This window comes from Bombina bombina, chromosome 2 (genome assembly GCF_027579735.1).
Source record: "Bombina bombina isolate aBomBom1 chromosome 2, aBomBom1.pri, whole genome shotgun sequence".
Taxonomy (NCBI): domain Eukaryota; kingdom Metazoa; phylum Chordata; class Amphibia; order Anura; family Bombinatoridae; genus Bombina; species Bombina bombina.
The window spans coordinates 663250460-663271405 of NC_069500.1; positions in this window are offsets into that span (position 1 = coordinate 663250460).

Below are 20946 nucleotides of genomic sequence, written 5' to 3' on the forward strand. Positions count from 1 at the left end.
AACCGATATGGAACTGTGAGGGCCTCAAGCAAAATATACTACATTTATGGAAAATTTGTTAACTCTATAAAACTCCACAGATGTCACAAATTGTGACATTCACTGCAGGCTGAAACAGTACCCATTGGAATCTGAAATAATTAACAGGCTTTACTATCATTTACATAACTTGCTTATTAGGGCAGTGTATATGTTGCTGTAATGTAAACCACTCAGCATAGGCAAAATAGTACAATGAAAAAGAATTTTTTTTTATTATGTTGCCCTCATGTATTGATCTGTAGCTTGCAATTTTCCTTATTAACATGTTAACTATATTGTGCCTTTGCTGCAATATTTGTGCATAAAAATAGTCAGTAAAGTATTGCCTTGTCCAGATTCACTAAAGCTTGATAGGTGTGTAATGCATAACTGAGAGATCTGACAGATGTCGCAAGTCTCTCATAACATTCAATAAAATAAAAAGTAGCATCACGTGCCTTAAAAGATAAGCATATTTATTAGGGGCATTTTTTACATTTCTAGATTAGGGGGCAAGATAAATACAGGCTGGGTAGCCTATAATTGATGTGAATTGTATTTTGCATTATTTGTATAACAGTATATGACAAATATGATTTTAAAAATCCATATTTTTGTCCTACTAAGAATTTTATAAGAAATTAAAAAGTAATTTCCCTATCAAATGAATAATGGAAAAGTAGATTATTCACTACTATAAAGAGGGGGGGGGAATTAATTTTGTGAAATTCAGAATCCTGACACTTCTACATGCTGCACAGTGGTTACTGGTTGCTTGATTTGTACAGGTGCTCAATTATATGTGTCTCTGAACACAACAAAAGAGATTAGATTAACAACACTCAAGATTTGCAATGGGTGTGTCCCTGGACTTCAAAGCAATGCACATTGTGCCAACAAAATAACAGTTTATCCGCTAATAAACGTTTATTTGGCTTGTAGATGTTTTGCAATGCAGTGATTCATGTCTGTTGAATATATATAAAAATGACTTTAATTTTCTTTTAAATAGAACATGTAATACCAGTGAGTGGGCTTTTTGAAGTGTTTTGTTGACAGGACTTTCTGACCTGCCTCAGCATATCTATATTGTCAAAACAACAGAGACTTGCTAAAAATCTGTGCACACAACTAGAAGGAAATGTAGTTATTATTTACCCTCCTCATCTCCCTTCCCCAATTTTATATTTGTCTCATTTATATTTCTTATTATTTCCTTCAAGCCAGTAATCTGCACAGAGTATAGAGTTTTAAGGGACAGTCAAGTCCAAAAAAAAAACCTTTCATAATTCAAATAGGGCATGTAATTTTAAACAACTTTCCAATTTACTTTTATCACTAATTTTGCTTTGTTCTCTTGGTTTTCTTAGTTGAAAGCTAAACCTAGGAGGTTCATATGCTAATTTCTTAGACCTTGAAGGCTGCCTCTGCATTTGACAGTTTGTCACCACTAGAGGGCGTTAGTTCATGTGTTTCATATAGATAACATTGAGCTCATGCATGTGAATTTACAGAGTAAGCACTGATTGGCTAAAATGCAAGTCTTTCAAAAGAACTGAAATAAGGTGGCAGTCTGTAGAGGCTTAGATACAAGGTAATCACAGAGGAAAAACGTGTATTATTATAACTGTGTTGGTTATGCAAAACTGGGGAATTGGTAATTAAGGGATTATCTATCTTTTAAAAACAACAAAAAATCTGGTGTTGACTGTCCCTTTAACCCTGGTGTAGTGAAGCAGTGCAGTAGAGTATTAAACGGACAATAAAATCCAAATTAAATGCTCATGATTCAAATAGGGCATGCAATTTTAAACAACTTTCCAAATTACTTTTATCATCAAATTTTCTTTGTTCTCTTGGTATTCTTAGATGAAAGCTAAACCTAAATAGGCTCATATGCTAATTTCTAATCCCTTGAAGGCCACCTCTTATCTGAATGCATTTGACAGTTTTTCACAGATAGATGGCGTAAGTCCATGTGTCCCATATAGATAACATTGTGCTCACACCCGTGAAGTTATTTAAGAGTCAGCACCAATTGCCCAAAATGCAAGTCTGTTAAAAGGACTGAAATAAGGGGGCAGTCTGCAGAAGCTTAGATACAAGGTAATCACATAGAAATATACTTTTTATCTCTAACAGTGTTGGTTATGCAAAACTGGGGAATGGGTAATCAGGGATTATCTATCTTTTTAAACAATAAAAATGTTGGTGTTTACAGTCCCTTTAAGTGGTGCACAAATGAATCACCTGTACACAGGGGAGACATTTACAGGAAAGGAGGCCTATGTTGTAGAGCACCAAAGCAGTAAAAATTTCTCACCAAATCTTGAAGGTGAGAGTTTTTAGCAATGCCGGATGTTAACCCTTTAGTAGACTGCATCGTAATAACATTATAACCCTTTTTGACAGTAAGGGTTGTTGTGTCAAATCCTGTACGTCCTACAGCTAAATAGTCATCCCTCAGTACAATTTTCTTTACAAATACAGTAAATGCTGCAGTCTTCTACAAATCTACAAATTACTTTACCATAGCATCATTTCATTTTCATGTTTTTTCTAAAAGGATTCATGATTCTTTGAAATATTTTATGAAAATGACATATCTGCTTTTTTTCTCCATTATATGAAATTCCAAAACAGCCCCATACAACCTTGTTATTTCTAGGACCACGTCTCTATGTCCCTCCTATGTAAGTTAATTAGTAAGACATTGGCAGCTGCCATCTACATCCCTGAAAAGCACAAGTAAGAGTAAACTCTATCAGCATAGAATAGTAGAGACTGGGTGATCAAAGTCCATGTTGGGTCCCAGTATCCAATTACAGCAATCACCTGCAATAATAATAAAAAGGAAAGAATAAAACCCAGAGAAAGACAGGGAAGCTTAGCATGTGTAAGAGAAATACTACAGATGTGTGTCGCTGTTAGGGCTGAGAGTCTTATTAATTCTACATGACTTGTGTTAGCGTAGGTGAAAAATCTCAAATACGCTCACAGAAGTCTCACGGCCAGCCCCTAATTTGTGTCTACGAGGTCTCTGAAACACCTAATATCCTATTCAGTAAGACTAAGGGCTAGATTTAACAAGCAGCGAAATGCTGCTTTCTACACCCGAAGTTTCCGACTCACTGGAAACTTAAGTTAAGAAGCAGTGGTCGTAAGATTGTTGCTCCTTAACTTGTCTGCCACCTTTTGGGTCTGCAGGGAGCAGCATAGCACAAGTATTTCGAAAGAAATGCTTGTTCAATGTTAAATGCCAACAGCGTATGCTGTCGGCATTTAGCTATGTCAGACGGACATGATTCGCTGCCTACAGCAAATCATGTCCCTCAGCAATTGGTAAATATACCGCTAATTCTCCATAGCAAAATTCTCCATATCAAAAACAATCAAAAACATTTACATTAATAGTGTTTCATGGGTGTTTTCGGAAGTTGTTGCAGTTGTACTTTTATTCTGCTTTGCTAGAAGTTCTTCTAGATTGTAAATTCCCACGGGAATAGGGCCCTCAACTCCTCCTTTATGTGTTTGTCAAATTTTGTCTTCTCTCTTACAAGTTTTACATTGTTGTATTTTAATGAATTGTACTCATGGACAGCACATTGGAATATGTTGGCGCTTCATAAATAAAGTATAATAATAAAATAAGTTCTCTTTTTATATACAGAAATGCACGTATTTGGCACCTCTTGCAACTATGGGTGTTAGCGGCAGGAACGTGCTCCAAATAATTTGGAAAATATATATCAAGCAATGCTTAATACATTTGGAACATGTTCTTGCCTTCACTTCTTGTGTTTGCATGTGGGGCATCAGAACTCTGCACTGTACAGTGGGCATGGCTTTTTTCAAACTACGGTCATATTGATATAAATTAGGGTTGCACCGATACCGATACTAGTATCGGTATCGGTACCGATACCAAGTATTTGCATGAGTACTTGTACTCGTACAAATGCACTGATACTTAAACCGATACCTCCACTTCCTACCCATATGCTGTCTTGTGGCGTTTTTTCAAACTGCATGTTCCCATTTCATTTTAAACTGGAGTGGAGACTCAACTAAAAATTGTTTACTACTGTTCTGCCAATACAAATTGCTGTTATTTGTATTATTGTAGGAAAGATCACTGTTCCTCGTTCAGACAAACCCCTGAAGTACTGGGCAGTTAATAAACAGATTTCCAGCTCTGGCTAAAATGGGCCAAAAATATCTTTCTGCCCCATGCAGTAGTGTGGAAAGTGAAAGACAAATGTCAGATTGATGTTATATAACAGCCCTACAACCCAATTGCATCACCCCTTTAAATTTAATATTTTAATGTAATATTTTTTATTTATAAACATGTTCAGTGAACTTTGTGACAAATAAAACTGTTTTATTATTTCATAATGTCTTTTGAATTACAGTCCTTTATAATTATAAAGAAGGAATCTTAAATAATTAGTCTGTATTGTGCTTGGTATACTGTCACATGACATAAAAAAAAAAAAGTATCGGTAATTGGTATCGGCGAGTATTTGAAAACAAGTATCGGTACTTGTACTCGGTCATAAAAAAATGGTATCGGTGCAACCCTAATATAAATGGTTCAAAATGTTAACCCCTTAATGACCGCAGCACTTTTCCATTTTCTGTCCGTTTGGGACCAAGGCTATTTTTACATTTTTGTGGTGTTTGTGTTTAGCTGTAATTTTCCTCTTGCTCATTTATTGTACCCACACATATTATATACCGTTTTTCTCGCCATTAAATGGACTTTCCAAAGATACCATTATTTTCATCATATCTTATAATTTATTATAATTTTTTTTATAAAATATGAGAAAAAAATAGAAAAAAAACACTTTTTCTAACTTTGACCCCCAAAATCTGTTACACATCTACAATCACCAAAAAACACCCATGCTAAATATTTTCTAAATTTTGTCCTGAGTTTAGAAATACCCAATGTTTACATGTTCTTTGCTTTTTTTTGCAAGTTATAGGGCCATAAATACAAGTAGCACTTTGCTATTTCCAAACCATTTTATTCAAGACTAGCGCTAGTTACATTGGGACACTGATATCTTTCAGGAATCCCTGAATATCCCTTGACATGTATATATATTTTTTTAGAAGACATCCCAAAGTATTAATCTAGGCCAATTTTGGTATATTTCATGCCACCATTTCACCGCCAAATGCGATCAAATACAAAAAATCGTTCACTTTTTCACAAACTTTCGGTTTCTCACTGAAATTATTTACAAACAGCTTGTGCAATTATGGCATAAATGGTTGTAAATTTTTCTCTGGGATCCCCTTTGTTCAGAAATAGCAGACATATATGGCTTTGGCATTGCTTTTTGGTAATTAGAAGGCCGCTAAATGCCGCTGCGCACCACACGTGTATTATGCCCAGTAGTGCAGGGGTTAATTAGGGAGCTTGTAGGGAGCTTGTAGGGTTAATTTTAGCTTTAGTGTAGTGTAGCAGACAACCCAAAGTATTGATCAAGGCCCATTTTGGTATATTGCATGCCACCATTTTACCGCTAAATGCAATCAAATTAAAAAAAACGTTGAATTTTTCACAATTTTAGGTTTCTCACTGAAATTATTTACAAATAGCTTGTGCAATTATGGCACAAATGGTTGTAAATTCTTCTCTGGGATCCCCTTTGTTCAGAAATAGCAGACATATATGACTTTGGCGTTGCTTTCTGGTAATTAGAAGGCCGCTAAATGCTGCTGCGCATCACACGTGTATTATGGCTAGCAGTGAAGGGGTTAATTAGGTAGTTTGTAGGGAGCTTGCAGGGTTAATTTTAGCTTTAGTGTAGAGATCAGCCTCCCACCTGACACATCAGACCCCCTGATCCCTCCCAAACAGCTCCCTTCCCTCCCCCACCCCACAATTGTCTCCGCCATCTTAAGTACTGGCAGAAAGTCTGCCAGTACTAAAATAAAAGGTTTTTTATTTTTATTTTTATTTTTTTAAAGCATATTTACATATGCATCCCCCCTTAGCCCCCAACCTCCCTGATCCCCCCAAACAGCTCTCTAATCCTCCCCATCTGCCTTATTGGGGGCCATCTTGGGTACTGGCAGCTGTCTGCCAGTACCCATTTTGCAAAATAAAAAGTTTTTTTTTTGTTTTTATTTTTAGTTTCTGTAGTGTAGCTTCCCCCCCCCCCACAGACCAACCCCCACCACCTGCCTGATCTTTTTACTGCCAACTTTATTTCCCCTTTTTAGTAAATTTTAATGGTACTTTTTCTGTAGTGCAGCGGTTCCCACCCGCTCCCTCCCGTGCACGCGCCCGCCCCCACCCCCCGTGCACGCGCGCGCGCCCGTGCGCGCCCCCCGGGCATTCCCGCCCCCCTCAGCATCATCCGGGGCCATCGATGGCCGCCACCCGCCTCCCACACCGGCTCCTATCCACCCACAAACGTAGCCGTTAATGTCCGGTGCAGAGAGGGCCACAGAGTGGCTCTCTCTGCATCGGATGGCTACAAATGGTTATTGCAGGATGCCTCGATATCGAGGCATCACTGCAATAACCGGAAAGCAGCTGGAAGCGAGCAGGATCGCTTCCAGCTGCTTTCCACACCGAGGACGTGCAGGGTACGTCCTCAGGCATTAACTGCCTTTTTTTTGAGGACGTACCCTGCACGTCCTCGGTCGTTAAGGGGTTAAACCATTTTGCTGATGTACAGTGTTTTTAGCTGTAGGTGTACGTACTTCCTCATTTGGTTTCAAATGCTCAAAAAATTAATTAAATGTTAAGTATAACACTTATTTAATTTTAATTCAAAGGAACACTAAAGTCAAAATTAAAGTTTTGATATTTAGATAGAGCATGGAGTTTTGAGAGATTTTCCAATTTACTTCAATTGTCAAATTGTGCCTAGTCTTATTTGTACACTTTCTGAGTCAGTAGCTACTACAGATTATATGCAAGATTTCTGTGTATATGAGTCTGTGATTGGCTGATGGCTGTCACATGATACAAGGGGCTGGCAAATTGTAGTATTTTCTGAAATTTGTCAGAAAAAATAAACTGCTTATTTAAAATTCAAACTAAATGCTATTGCATTGTCTTTATTATGTACTTGTTGATTATGCAATTCTGCTGTATTTATCGGTCCTTTAACACTATATTGCCAATTTTATCAAATCTACAAAAAAATAAATATAAAATGAAAAATTAAATTTAAATGATAAAACCAAAATAAGTATAACCCCTTTTAATTTCCCTTTAAAACTGTAGTAATATGTATTTACTGTAAATATGTCGCTTTTTATGTTTATGTGACATAAACAAAAGGTTAAAATATTTAGAATTTTTATGTATTTTTTATTTTTCAGGTTCGAAAACTAATGTGGATGTGGCTGTCTCTGTCTGCATATGGGTGAGTGGGTGTGTGATAATAAGGCTACCAACCAAAATTGCTATAGGATGATAACTATGGTGGAATTGCAAAATAAGTATGAAGCTATCCCCATATACTCTCCTGTTGCTAGAAAGAACTGTAATTGCATTCGCAGATCAACGTATAACATTATGAGCTAACAACTTTTGAAAGTAACTGTATTTAGGAGAAAGGTAGGTACGAAAACTAATATAGTCACTTCCATATTCTAATGTCTTTGTTTACAGGAAAAAGTATATAGTCTTTCTCCGAACAGCCCAAAATTTTGATTCTTATAGCTATATACATAAACTTTTTCGGGGCTTGTAAAAATAATGGTAGGCTTAATACTCTGGTTGCTGCTAAATTTTACAGCATTTGCAAATCAGTTTCACAGACAGTGGCAGCTGGTCCATTGGGAAAGTGTCCCCCCAAATGTTCCATAATTATTATTAATATTCACCTAGATTACGAGTTTGCGATACGGCTTTTAATGCTGAAAAATTTACGTTTTTGTGTAGATTTTCATAGCGCCGGTATTACAGGTTGTGCGCCATCTGAGAGCAGTAGTTATGGATTTTGTGAAAGAAAAATGTTTCACAAAACTCATAACTAAACTGTTACAAAAGTACACTAACACCCATAAAATACCTATTAACCCCTAAACCGCCACCCTCCCGAGTCCCGCATCGCAAACGCTATATTAAACCTATTAACCCCTAATCTGCCGCCCACATCGCCAACACTATTTAAATATATTAACTCCTAAACCGCCGCTCCCCGACATCGCCGTCACCTAAATAAACCTATTAACCCCTAAACCACTGGCCCCACACATCGCCAACGCTATAATAAAGTATTAACCCCTAAATTTTAAGCCCCCACATAGTATCTACTAAACTAATTAATCCCTAGACTGCCGGCCCCCCCACATCACAAAACACTAAATTAAACTATTAACCCCTAAACCTAACACCCCCTTTACTTTAAATAAAATTACAATATAACTATATTTAAATAAATAAAAACTTACCTGTGAAATAAAATAAACCTTACATTAAAGGGACAGTAAACCTTAAAAATAATGTTATATAATTCTGCACATAGTGCAGAATTATATAACATTATTTAGGTGCTATAGCCATAAACGCATTTTTTACCTTTTACTTTGCTAAAAATATGGCGCTTTTACAGACCCGCTCTCTGCTCTCTGCTGAGCGGGTCTGTTATTTTTAGTCAGCGCATCGGGCCAGCTGTATAGTCACAGCCCGGCCCGAGCTGCACTTAGTCTTATGGCGCGGTCGGGCCGGGCTGTGACTATACAGCTGGCCCGATGCGCTGACTAAAAATAACAGACCCGCTCAGCAGAGAGCGGGTCTGTAAAAGCGCCATATTTTTAGCAAAGTAAAAGGTAAAAAATGCGTTTATGGCTATAGCACCTAAATAATGTTATATAATTCTGCACCATGTGCAGAATTATATAACATTATTTTTAAGGTTTACTGTCCCTTTAAACTATAAATTAACAAAACTATTCTAATAAAATAAAAAATACTACCAATTAAAAACCTAAATTACAAATTTAAAAAAAATCTAAAATTACAAAAAATACTAAATTCCGAAAAATAAAAAACACTAAGCTTACAAAAAATAAACAAAATTATCAAAAATAGAAACAATTACACCTAATCTAATAGCCCTATTAAAATAACCCCACCAAATAAAAACACCCCCTAACCTACAATAAACTACAAATAGCCCTTAAAAAGGTCCTTTTGTAGGGCATTGCCCTAAGTTAAACAGCTCTTTTACCTGAAAAAAAAATACAAAGTCCCCCCAACAGTAAAACCCACCACCTAACCAACCCCCAAAAATAAAAAATAAACTAACTCTAAAAAATCCTAAACTACCCATTGCCCTTAAAGGAGCATTTGTCTGGGCATTGCCCTTAAAAGGTCATTCAGCTTCTGAAATCCTATTGGTTGATTTGAACAGCCAATAGGATTTCAGAAGATCTTATCCTATTAGCTGATTTGAATTTGAAGAATCAAATCAGCCAATAGGAATGCAAGGTACGCCATTTTGAAACGGCTACCTTGCATTCAACTTCAGTGTACATAGGTGACCTTATGAAGAGGACGCTCCTCACAGGATGGGATCCACTTCCAGGATAGCTCTGCACCGCTGGGATGAAGATAGAAGACGTCCTGAAGATGGATGAAGGTGTCGCCACCTGGATGAAGACTTCTCACCACCTGGATGAAGATGGATGTCCAGACTTCAGGAACCGTAAGTAGATATTCTGGGGTTAGTGTTAGTTTTTTTTTATTTTTTTGGGTGGGTTTTTTTTTAGATTAGGGATGGGCATTTGGAAAAGAGCTGAATGCCCTTTTAAGGGCAATGCCCATACAAATTCCATTTTAGGGGCAATGGGTAGTTTAGGATTTTTAAGAATTAGGTTTTTTTATTTTGGGGGGTTGGTTGGGTGGTGGGTTTTACTGTTGAGGGGACTTTGTCTTTTTTTTTACAGGTAAAGAGCTGTTTAACTTAGGGCAAGCCCTACAAAAGGCCCTTTTAATGGATGGCAATTGGTAGTTTATTGTAGGTTAGGGGGTGTTTTTATTTTGGGGGCTTTTTTATAGGGCTATTAGAATTGGTGTAGTTGTTTTTATTTTTGATTATTTCGTTTATTATTTTTTGCAAGCTTAAGTGAAGGTTAATTTTACTCTACTTGAAGACATGAATGTATCCATTTTTAATATAAGAAGCTGATCGCTAAGTTTATTTTTAAATTTTTAATGAATATCATGATTATATTTATATTATTATACTCCTACCGTTTCCGTGTATGCTCCTCCCCACCTATATTTCTGGACTTTCAATGCTGTGACGTATAGAGCGGTCCAACCCGCTCTATACGTATCTCCCAAGCGCGTGCACTAACTTAGTAGCGCATGCGCGAATCATCAATTTCGTCAACTTTTGCGCATGCGATAGTCTAAAATTTCCTGCACCAATGCGCATGCATAAACAGACACTGATACTAGTCCTACTGAGATGGATTATGCTTGCGCAAAACGGGAGCGCGTATCGAGTCTAAGATTGAGACTATCATGCGTTACGCATGCGCAGTTTAAAAGGGAGGCGGGTGACGTGGATCGATGGCCGCCTAACGGCCAGAATTTCAATTGGATTTTAGGAGAACGTGATCAGGAGATTAAAAAAAAAAAAAAGAAAACGGGTTGAATCGGATAAGTTATAAATACTTATGTATTACAGTGATAACTTTTTATATCGATAATTGTGTAAGAGATGATGAATGAAACTCCTACTAATTTTGGTCAAATAATATAATTCAGCATCGAGAAAAAAGTAACTTAACCTTCACTTTAGTGTTTTTTATTTTTGCAGCTTAGCATTTATTATTATTTGTAATTTTAGATTTTATTTTTTTCGTAGTGTTAAGTTTTTTTAAATTTGTAATTTAGTTTTTAAACTGGTAGTATTTTTTTATTTTATTAGAATAGTTATGTTAGGTTAATTTATAGTTTAATGTTAGGTTTATTTTTCACAGGTAAGTTTTTATTTATTTTAAGATAGTTATATTGTATTTTTAATTTAAAGTTGGGGGTGTTAGGTTTAGGGGTTAATAGTTTAATTTAGTGTTTTGCAATGTGAGGGGGCTGGCGGTTTAGGGGTTAATAGGTTTATTTAGTGGCGGCTATGTGGGGGGCCGGAAGTTTAGGGTTTCAAATACATGTTAAGCTCCGTTCCCTCCAAGGTGTGCGTGTTCTGTGTGGAAATATTTTTTTTAACAGAGAGCACATTCATTTTTTAAATTGCGCACAGCCCAGGAATATACTTTTTTACTTTATTTATATATTTTTTTAATTGTGACTGTCAGGGGAGAGCACGCACTAGTTATTTAGAGCCACCGTTAGTCAAGGGAGAGAGTGCACACTAGTTATACAGAGTAGGTGTTAGGATTTAAGAGAGAGGGGTCTATTTAACAAGGGCTGAATGGCCCCTGTTTCCCTTGTTTCCGGGCGAGCCTTTAGGCTCGCTGGAAACAGGAGTTAAGAAGCAGCGGTCTTAAGACCGCTGCTCCTAAACTCATACACCGCCTCTGAGGCGGCGTATAGCAATCCGCCCGATCAGGTACGATTGGGCTGATTGACACTCCCTGCTAGCGGCCAATCTGCAGGAGGGGTATTGCACCAGCAGTTCACAAGAACTGCTGGTGCAATGATAAATGGCGACAGTGTATGCTGTCAGCATTTATCGATGTGCGGCGGACATGGTTCGCTATAGCGGTTCATGTCCGTCCGCACATATATAAATAGACCCCAGAGAGTGCATACTAGTTACATACAGCATTCAGTAGTCTGGGGAGAGAGCGCAGGAAATACTATCACAACTTCAGTCTTTTTCCGAGTTTGTGAGAAAGTAAGCCTGCTTAAAAGCAAAAGCAATGGTTATGTGATTTTTTCTACTTTCCAATTGTGATTGTGGTGTTCTCAGTAATGGGGAAGAATGTTTTCTTCTGCAGAATATTTTCTTGTGCGTGAGTATTTGAGAGAGGGAGTGTGTGTGTGTGTGTGTGTATATATGTGTGTGAGAGTGTGTGTGTGTGAGAGTGTGTGTGTGTGAGAGTGTGTGTGTGTATGTGAGAGTGTGTGTGTGTATGTGAGAGTGTGTGTGTATGTGAGAGTGTGTGTGTGTATGAGAGACGGGGTGTGAGTGTGAGTGTATAAGAGAGAGTGTGAAATATAAAAAAAAATGCTCTCTTGTACATAATCTGCTTGTGTGTGTGTGTGATTGTTTTTCTAGGTCTTTGTTTATACTCTTAATAAGCTGCATGTGATGCAAATACAGTATATGTCTTATATACAGTATATTTCTGTGTATATAATATACTTGCAATGCTTTCTAAATCAGGCTGTTTGGGATTAAGTTGCTCTCTATAAACACAAGATAATACTTTAATATGATTTTTATTATTATTATTATTATTATTTTGCAAGTGCCTATCACAGATAATTTTCTAAAAATGATGCCATCTTATTAAATATTACTACAGACCTCCCAGCTGTCTCTTTGAGAGGAAATGTCTAATTCTGAGCTCTGTCCCGCTGTCCCTCTGAGATAGCCATATGTCTTGATTTGCAGAATTTCCATTAGACCCGCCCACTGACCAACCAGAGACACCCTTGATTCTGTCCACTATCCACCCATGCCCCACCCACTTCCACAAAACAGTGATGCCCCTGTCAACCTCCTGTGTTCCTAATACCTATATCCATAATATATACCTAACCACACATTTTGGGAAGTATGGTAGTAACAAAAGAAAACCTTTTTATTCCCCAGCATATGTGTCCATAGTTAATTTCTTAAGATTGTTAGTTAATTCAGTGATTTATTTAAAGAAGATCTTTAATGTAATGTCAACTATGTTTTAGCTAAATTTAAAAACAAACGGACATATATTACTAAATACATTTCTGGTTCCTGTATTAAAACAACAACCTATAAAGGTTATAGAAATTGCAGAATATTCTGCTCCACCAACTTAAAACTTTACCAGCTGCCACTGCTCAAAGACATGGCCCTAGATGCCAGATGTTAAGAGTTGCCATGCAAAAAAATATATGACAGATAGTGATATTTATTTGTTTTGCTTTGTTTTGATTTTGCATTACTTATTATAGGCTAGATTACAAGATGAGTGCTGATTTATTGCACACCCGCAAACACATTAAACCACAGTTGTAATACCAGCTCACATGTGCGCTGGTATTACTAAGTTGAGCACAAATATCACTTTTGCGGAAGAGATATTTTGCTCTCAACGTGTTATCTGGCCCTAAACAATTCTATTTAATTAAAAATATTTGCCCATATTTTTACAGAAGCGGAAAATATGCTGATAAGACAGCTATATAATTCAATATTAACTTTTAATATCAATTTAAGGCAGATGCATTCAACTATTTCATATCCTTACTATTATTTTAAAAACATTAACATATTTTAAAGTCCTCACTGTTTATCTAAATTATTAATGAACATTTTTCTGATCATTATTCATTAAAGGGATATGAAACCCGGGGGGTGGAGCTCGGCCGTGCAGGCAAATGGCCGCAAGGTGATATAGCTCCGTGTTGGAGAAAGGACCCAGAGACACTCACACGCCACGCACATGCACAAAAAGTGACCCATCTGTGCATAACAGCGTGGGGACACTTTCCGAAATGAAATGCCAACATTGTGAGCACTTACTAAAGCCTCAGTGAACTTTTTTCTGCCTCACACCGGGAAGCCCGCCTCCATCTTGGAAAGGCCGTGCATAGGCCATGCTGCTGGGCTAAACAGAGGCGCTCCGGTTATTGCAGTGGACCTGGGGTAAGATAGATAAGACGCCTATGGGATAAATAGGTCCCATGCCATGAACTAAAGACCTGGATATTAATTATTAATAACTTGGGGATCGCCATGCACCACAAATACCGCTGAAACTGCGGATGCCATATCTCTTTGTGCACTTGAATAACAATAAACGGCCAGATGATGTAGGAGTATAGCATAATTATAGGAGTAACATGATATGGTATCTTAAGTAAACTATATTCAATTTACAACACAAATACAGCACAACATATATGGGAGCTGGAATATCTGCACTAGAAGCTTACTCCACATCTTATTTTGTATTCTCTCTACAACTGTTGCAAGTGTAAAAAGACATGCAATATTGCTAGATGTTAGCATTACTCTCTTGAACACAAAGTATGGCTGCCAGACGTCTAACTAAAGGGGAAAAGCTCTCTAAAAGCCAATCTGCTGCACCAGTGTCAGTGAGCACGTTTTTTCAGCTTCCAGATTTAATAACTCTGCGTCTCAAACAACAGTACCTGCTGAATCCCTCATGGCCTCGCCTAACACCACAGACACGCAGGCAACTGCTGCATACATCTCTCAATTAAAACAGGACATTGATAACCTACCATCAAAGGAGGACTTTGCCTCCTTAAAGTCTCTGATAACTACAGAACTCACAGCCATGAGAAAAGACATTAAAGCATTAGGGAATAGGGTGGAGGAGGTGGAGGACACTCAAACTACTATCAGTGAAATGATAAGAGCCCTTGACACTCACACAAATGTGCAGGCCTCACAAATAGAATCCCTACAAGACAAAATTGAAGATCTCAAAAATCGTAGTAGGAGGTCTAATCTTAGGGTGCAGGGCATCTCGGAAACAATAAAGAGCTCTGATCTCAGGGAATACCTACAGAATTTGTTTCAACAACTCTTGGGGATGACAGAGATACCAGATATGGAATTGGAGAGGGTTCACCGCGATTTGCGGCCGCATCCACCCTCGGGTGCCCCCCCCCCCCCCCCGAGATGTCATTCTTAGATTTCTGAGATTCACAGACAGAGAAGAAATATGGTCCAAAGCGAGACAACTAAGGAAGATATCTTATCTGGACCACTCACTGCAAATCTACCCGGACCTGTGCACAAGCACACTACAACGCATAAGAGATGTCCGGTTTATCACCACTGCACTTCAGGAGAAGAACATTAAATACTGCTGGGGATTCCCATTCAGCCTAGTGGTGGTGAACGAAGGGCATACTCACACCTACAGAGGGCCGCAGGACCTGGAATCCTTCTCCATAGGACTGGGTTTATCATTACAACCACCTCATCCACTGGAGAGCTCATCTGAAGATGTGACATTAAAGTCGCAACTCACAGCAGGGACACAATGGCACAAAGTGGTACACAAGAAAAGGAGGAACAATCCGAAATCCTGAGATAAAGATCTGAGACTTAACCTGTTTCCAGTTCCCATGGTTGGGTGAGATCAATCTGGACATTTATTGTCAAATTGTTTACTTGTGTTTTGCATAATCTATGTCGAGTTATAGAAACCAAGGATGGCATATATACACCTAAACAAAGGTGTGGACACTCTGATTTATTATTTTGTTGAGTTACACGAGTCTGTTTTAAGCATAAGGGCCCAGGTGCCCCAATATTAAATGTGGCCAGTAAATACCATCGTAGATATCTGGGTTCAAGTATCCGGCCGACCCTTATCCATTTATTATCATAGTTGTGTTAGTGGGATCACCCCTATTTCCCCCAATAATGTTCTTATCTTTACCAATAGTTATTTGTTCTTTAACTGTGTTATTGTTATTGTTGTTTCCATTAATGTAACACACTGTGCTTGCTCGCTCACTTTTATACCCATGAATGCTCACTCACTGTCACAATTTATAATGTTTATGAGACCTGGTTTTATGTGTTGTACTCCTGTGACTTATACGGAATCATGTGTTGTCCGACTCCTTCTTCTTATACTGATAACACATGACTTCTGAAAAAAATGTGCTGAATATTATAACTATTAATGCAAAAGGCCATAATTCTCTGAGTAAGAGGAACATAGCACTTAAGGACTTCAATGATAACAAAGGGGATATGATCTTAGTACAAGAGACCCACTTCATACATAAGAAAGAGCCCAAAACGTTTAAATATAAATTTGGCGAGACATTTTACTCATCTAACCATAATAAAACTAACGGGGTAGGAATATTAATAAGGAAGGGTATCCCTTTTACTCTGTTTAATTTAATACAAGACAGGGAGGGTAGGTATTTGATATTAGTTGGCAAACTATATAACACAATGGTCACATTAGCCTGTGTATATGCCCTCAATGTCCAGCAAGATCATTTTTTAAACGCTTTTCTGACACTTTGTTGGAGAACAAGAGAAGCTTGGTGATACTGGGAGGGGACCTTAACGTCTCTCTCTCAACACTGCACTAGAAACAACAACAGGACTCTCCTCTACACCAAACAGAGTAACATATAGAGTCAAACAACACATCAGGGATTTAGCGATACATGATGTCTGGAGGATACATCATATGTTAGAACGTCAATATACGTTTTTTTCCTTCCCCCACTCCCGCTTCTCCCGTATTGATTATATATTTTTGGATGTGTCTTGTTTATCCCTAGCAACTAGCTCAAAAATATCCCCTACAGGCTGGACGGATCACTCCATGGTGAGTTGTGCAGTCAAATGGCCGTCTGCCCCACACTCCATGTATGTATGGAAATTAAATAATGATTTATTAGATCACCCACTGTACCAAGAAAAAATTGAGACTAGACTGCAGGAATATTTCAACTTAAACATTTCCTCTATACCTGACTTTAGACTTATCTGGGAGGCTCATAAGAGCACAATTAGGGGTGACCTTATTAGCATACAATCTCATGACCACAAACAACAACGCGCTGCACTCCAGAGCACATTGTCGGCCATCACTACTGTTGAGGAGAGACTTAGGGTCTTACCCACAGATGAAACTCTGAAAAAGGAACTACAAACACTTAGAGAGAGTTAATACATTATTAGATAAAGACTGTAAACAATTCGCACTCAAGCTACAACAAAGTCACTATGCCAGCGACAACAGGTGTAGTAGTCTATTAGCACGTAAGCTTAGAAGGTGAACAAATAGGTCCTATATCCTATCTATAAATAGACCAGGCAAAGATACAGCCTACTCTACTTCCAACATATCCAAAGCATTCCGCACATAATACGAATCTCTATATAACCTCCCAGAAGACCTCCCTGAGGACACAACACATGCAGCCCTAATAGATTGGAAGAACTCCTCTTGGTCTTAAAGGATCTGCCATTAGGAAAGGCCCCGGGCCCAGACGGCTTTACCAATTACTATTATAAGAAGTATAACAAAATACTTGCGCCCCACTTATTAACCCTGTTCAACTCCATTACCAGAACCAACCCTTTTTTGAGTAGTTCGTTAACCGCACATATTTCACTGATCCCCAAAGAGGGTAAAGATCACGCGAGGGTCGAGAATTACAGACCGATCTCTCTGTTGAACACTGACGTTAAAATTTATGCTAAGTTGCTGGCGACCCAGTTGAACATCTTACTACCAGACTTAATTCACGCTGATCAAGTGGGCTTTATACCTACGAGAGAAGCAAAGGACAACACAGTGTGGGCAATTGACTTAATTGATTATGTGAATAACCGTTCTATACCCACTGTGATAGTGTCCACAGATGCTGAGAAGGCGTTCGACCGGGTCAGCTGGCGTTTTCTCCGCATGGTTCTGCTGAGATTGGATCTAGGCAAGTCATTTGTAGATAGAGTATTTGCTATGTATTCATCCCCGATGGCTAGAGTTCGTGTAAATTGCTCCCTGTCAGCTCCCTTCAGGATATCCAACGGTACCAGGCAGGGATGCCCCCTGTCACCACTCCTATTTGCCTGTGTAATTGAAATCCTAGCTCTTAAAGTAAGACTGATTGCTGATATAACAGGAGTACAAGTTAAGGGACATCGCCACAAGCTTTTGCTATATGCGGATGATGTGCTTTTCTTCCTGACAAAGCCAATCCAGTCCATTCCAAATTTATTACGCCAATTAGACGGATTTGGGAAAATCTCAAACTTCCTTTTCAAGCAAAATAAATCGGAAATAATCAATATTAATATCCCAGCTGACGATATACAACACATACAACAGATTTGCCCATTTAGATGGCAAGACCGTAAATTAAAATACTTAGGGATATACCTGACACCTACAGTCCATGAAATCTTTGATGCCAATTTCATACCACTCCAGTCACTAGTCATAGCCACTATGTCCTCCTGGTGGAGGAAACCCCTGACTTGGACAGGCAGGATTAATGCGTTTAAAATGAGTATACTACCGAAGATATTATAATACAGACAATACCTATAGCCCTCCCAAGAACATATCTCACATCCCTAAAGATAAAAAAATTTGAATTTATATGGAATAAGCAGCATGCGAGGATAAATAGAAAAGACATGTGTCAGACAATTTATAATGGGGGGCTAGGTGTTCCTGACTTGGTCTCCTACTGGAAGGCAACACACCTACAGAGAATAGTGGACTGGTACACTAACTTCAAACATAAAATTTGAGTATGTCTCGAACATGATATAGCGGGCTGCTCACACTTGGGTACACGGTGCTAGACACCGACGGCCATAGGACCAACACAGACTTACCTCACACATATGGTTCAGGAGACTATTTTGATTTGGTATAGAATCCTGGTTGAGTTCCCTAACATTTCCTCCACATACTTGCCACTTACCTCTTTTATCTCCAATAGGGAATTTTCCCCCAGCCAACTATCCATGATTAAAGGCGATACACAACAAGATAGGGTGCTGATGATATGCCACCTGGGGAATGAGAACCAGCTATGCGATAGGACGACCTTGATTGAGGAAGGCTTTAACTGCTTTAGAAATTGGTACTTCTATATGTCTGGCAGGACACCCACATAAGAGGAACATGCTGAGGCCCCCAACAGCCTTTGAATCCCTATGTCATAAGACGTCCCCAACAAGACATACATTATCCATTACTTATGTACTATTGAAACAGAATGCACCAGGCCATATACCTCACTTCATAAATAAATGGGGGAAAGAGTTAGGAGTGCAGTTTTCCCATATAGATGCATCTAAGAACTTTACAGCAATTAAGAAGTCCGCCACATCCAGTAAACACCTAGAATTAAATATGAAACTACTACACAGGTGGTACCTTACCCCATCACGCAGTAGGAACATTTTCAGTAACTCCTCTGACACCTGATGGAGATGTCAAAATCATACTGGCCATATGGCACATATTTGGTGGCAATGCCCTAACATAACCCCTATATGGGGACAAATTGCAGAGGAAACGTCAAAGCTACTTGATAGGAATCTACCTCTGGACCCGGCCCTCTGGCTTTTTCACATTGCCCCTAAAAGATTCACACTAGAACAGACTAAATTGTTTAATATTGCTAGTAATAGTATTAAGTTACTGATAGCTAAGAACTGGAAAAGCTCCAATGTCCCATCCATAGCTCAATGGGTGCAAGAATGTAACCATTCTATCTCTCTGGAAGAATATCATTATCTCAAACAGCGCAAATTAGATAGATATTTGCAAATTAAGATAATATGGGAAGGTTACGTAAAGGATAAATTTGGTTCGTGAAGTTAAATCAACTACTACATGCAGTAAAGTGATTCATTTTATGTACTTTAGACTGAGATATTGGGTGTTGAAGTAATACATATGATACTTGTATATACATATAGGTTGGGCAGCACAGTGTGTCTTGTTTTGTTTTATCTTCTTTTTTTCTTTCTTTTCTTATTTCTTCATTCTTTTTTCCTTACTTTTATGATATTCATCAGCACGCATCGCTTTCCTTCTCATTTCATGCTGTGCGTACAGCATATATAGCGGTAAATGTATACAATCTTGTAATGATGCCAAATGTATATGTACAATGTTTATATTTTACAAAATAAAATATTTTTGAAAAAAAAAAATGGATATGAAACCCAAAAATGTTCTCTCATGATTCAGATAGAGCTTGCTATTTTAAACAACTTTCTGATTACTTATATTAACAAATTATCTTAATTCTGTTGTTATCTTTTGTCGAAAAGCAGGGACTTAAACTCAGGAGTGTGCACGTGTCTGCAGCATTATATGGCAGCAATTTTGAACGAATTTGTAAGATCACTAGATGGCAGCATTATTTCCTGCCATGTAATGCTCCAGACACCTACCTAGGTATCTCCTCAGCAAACAGTAAATTGCGAACAAAGCTAATTTGATAATAGAAGTAATTTTGAAACTTTTTAACAATTGTATGGTCTGTCTGAATCACAAAAGAAATGTTTTGACTTTGATATCCCTTTAATGTGGGATACACATTCCATTAAACTATAGCTTGAAAATTTGTAAGCTATGACAATAAAGGACCAGATTACAATTGGAGTCCTATTTAACGCACCCAATCAAGCTGTGCTAGAAGTAAGCTTTTTAGACGCACAGGTTGGACTTGAAAGTAAATTGTTTTCGCTCGCGTACAAACCCGACGTGCGTAAAAAGCAGAACTTAGAATATAGCGTGTGATAACCTATTCCCCCATAAAAGTCGATGGAGCAAAAAAACACCTTACTCGTGTGCTAAAACCAATTTGAAAATATGAATATTTCAGTTTCCAATGTTCTTTGCAAAGCATTGTTCTATTTATTCATAAATACATATTTCTAAATAATGATAACAGTTTGTCCCCTATACTGTTGCTCTAAGCTGTTTGAGACTCTTAGGAGAGAGATTACCCAATACACAGTACATCTTCACCTCCCTATAAGCCCCATTAGTCTGTGTCAGAGGAGCAGTGTCCTCCTGGAGCAGTGAGGTATCCCAGCGGATAGTTCAGCTGATCTCTTACAGTATGTTAGATACACCGGTCCGGGTCCCCGCTTACATATCACCTCTAAAACTGCCTCTCAGCCGGATCTGCAGCTCTCAGGAATGGCACGTTTGAAAGATGGCTGTGTAGGTTCGCAATCCTCCGCCAAGACGCAGCGGCACATGATGGGGTAGTCACAG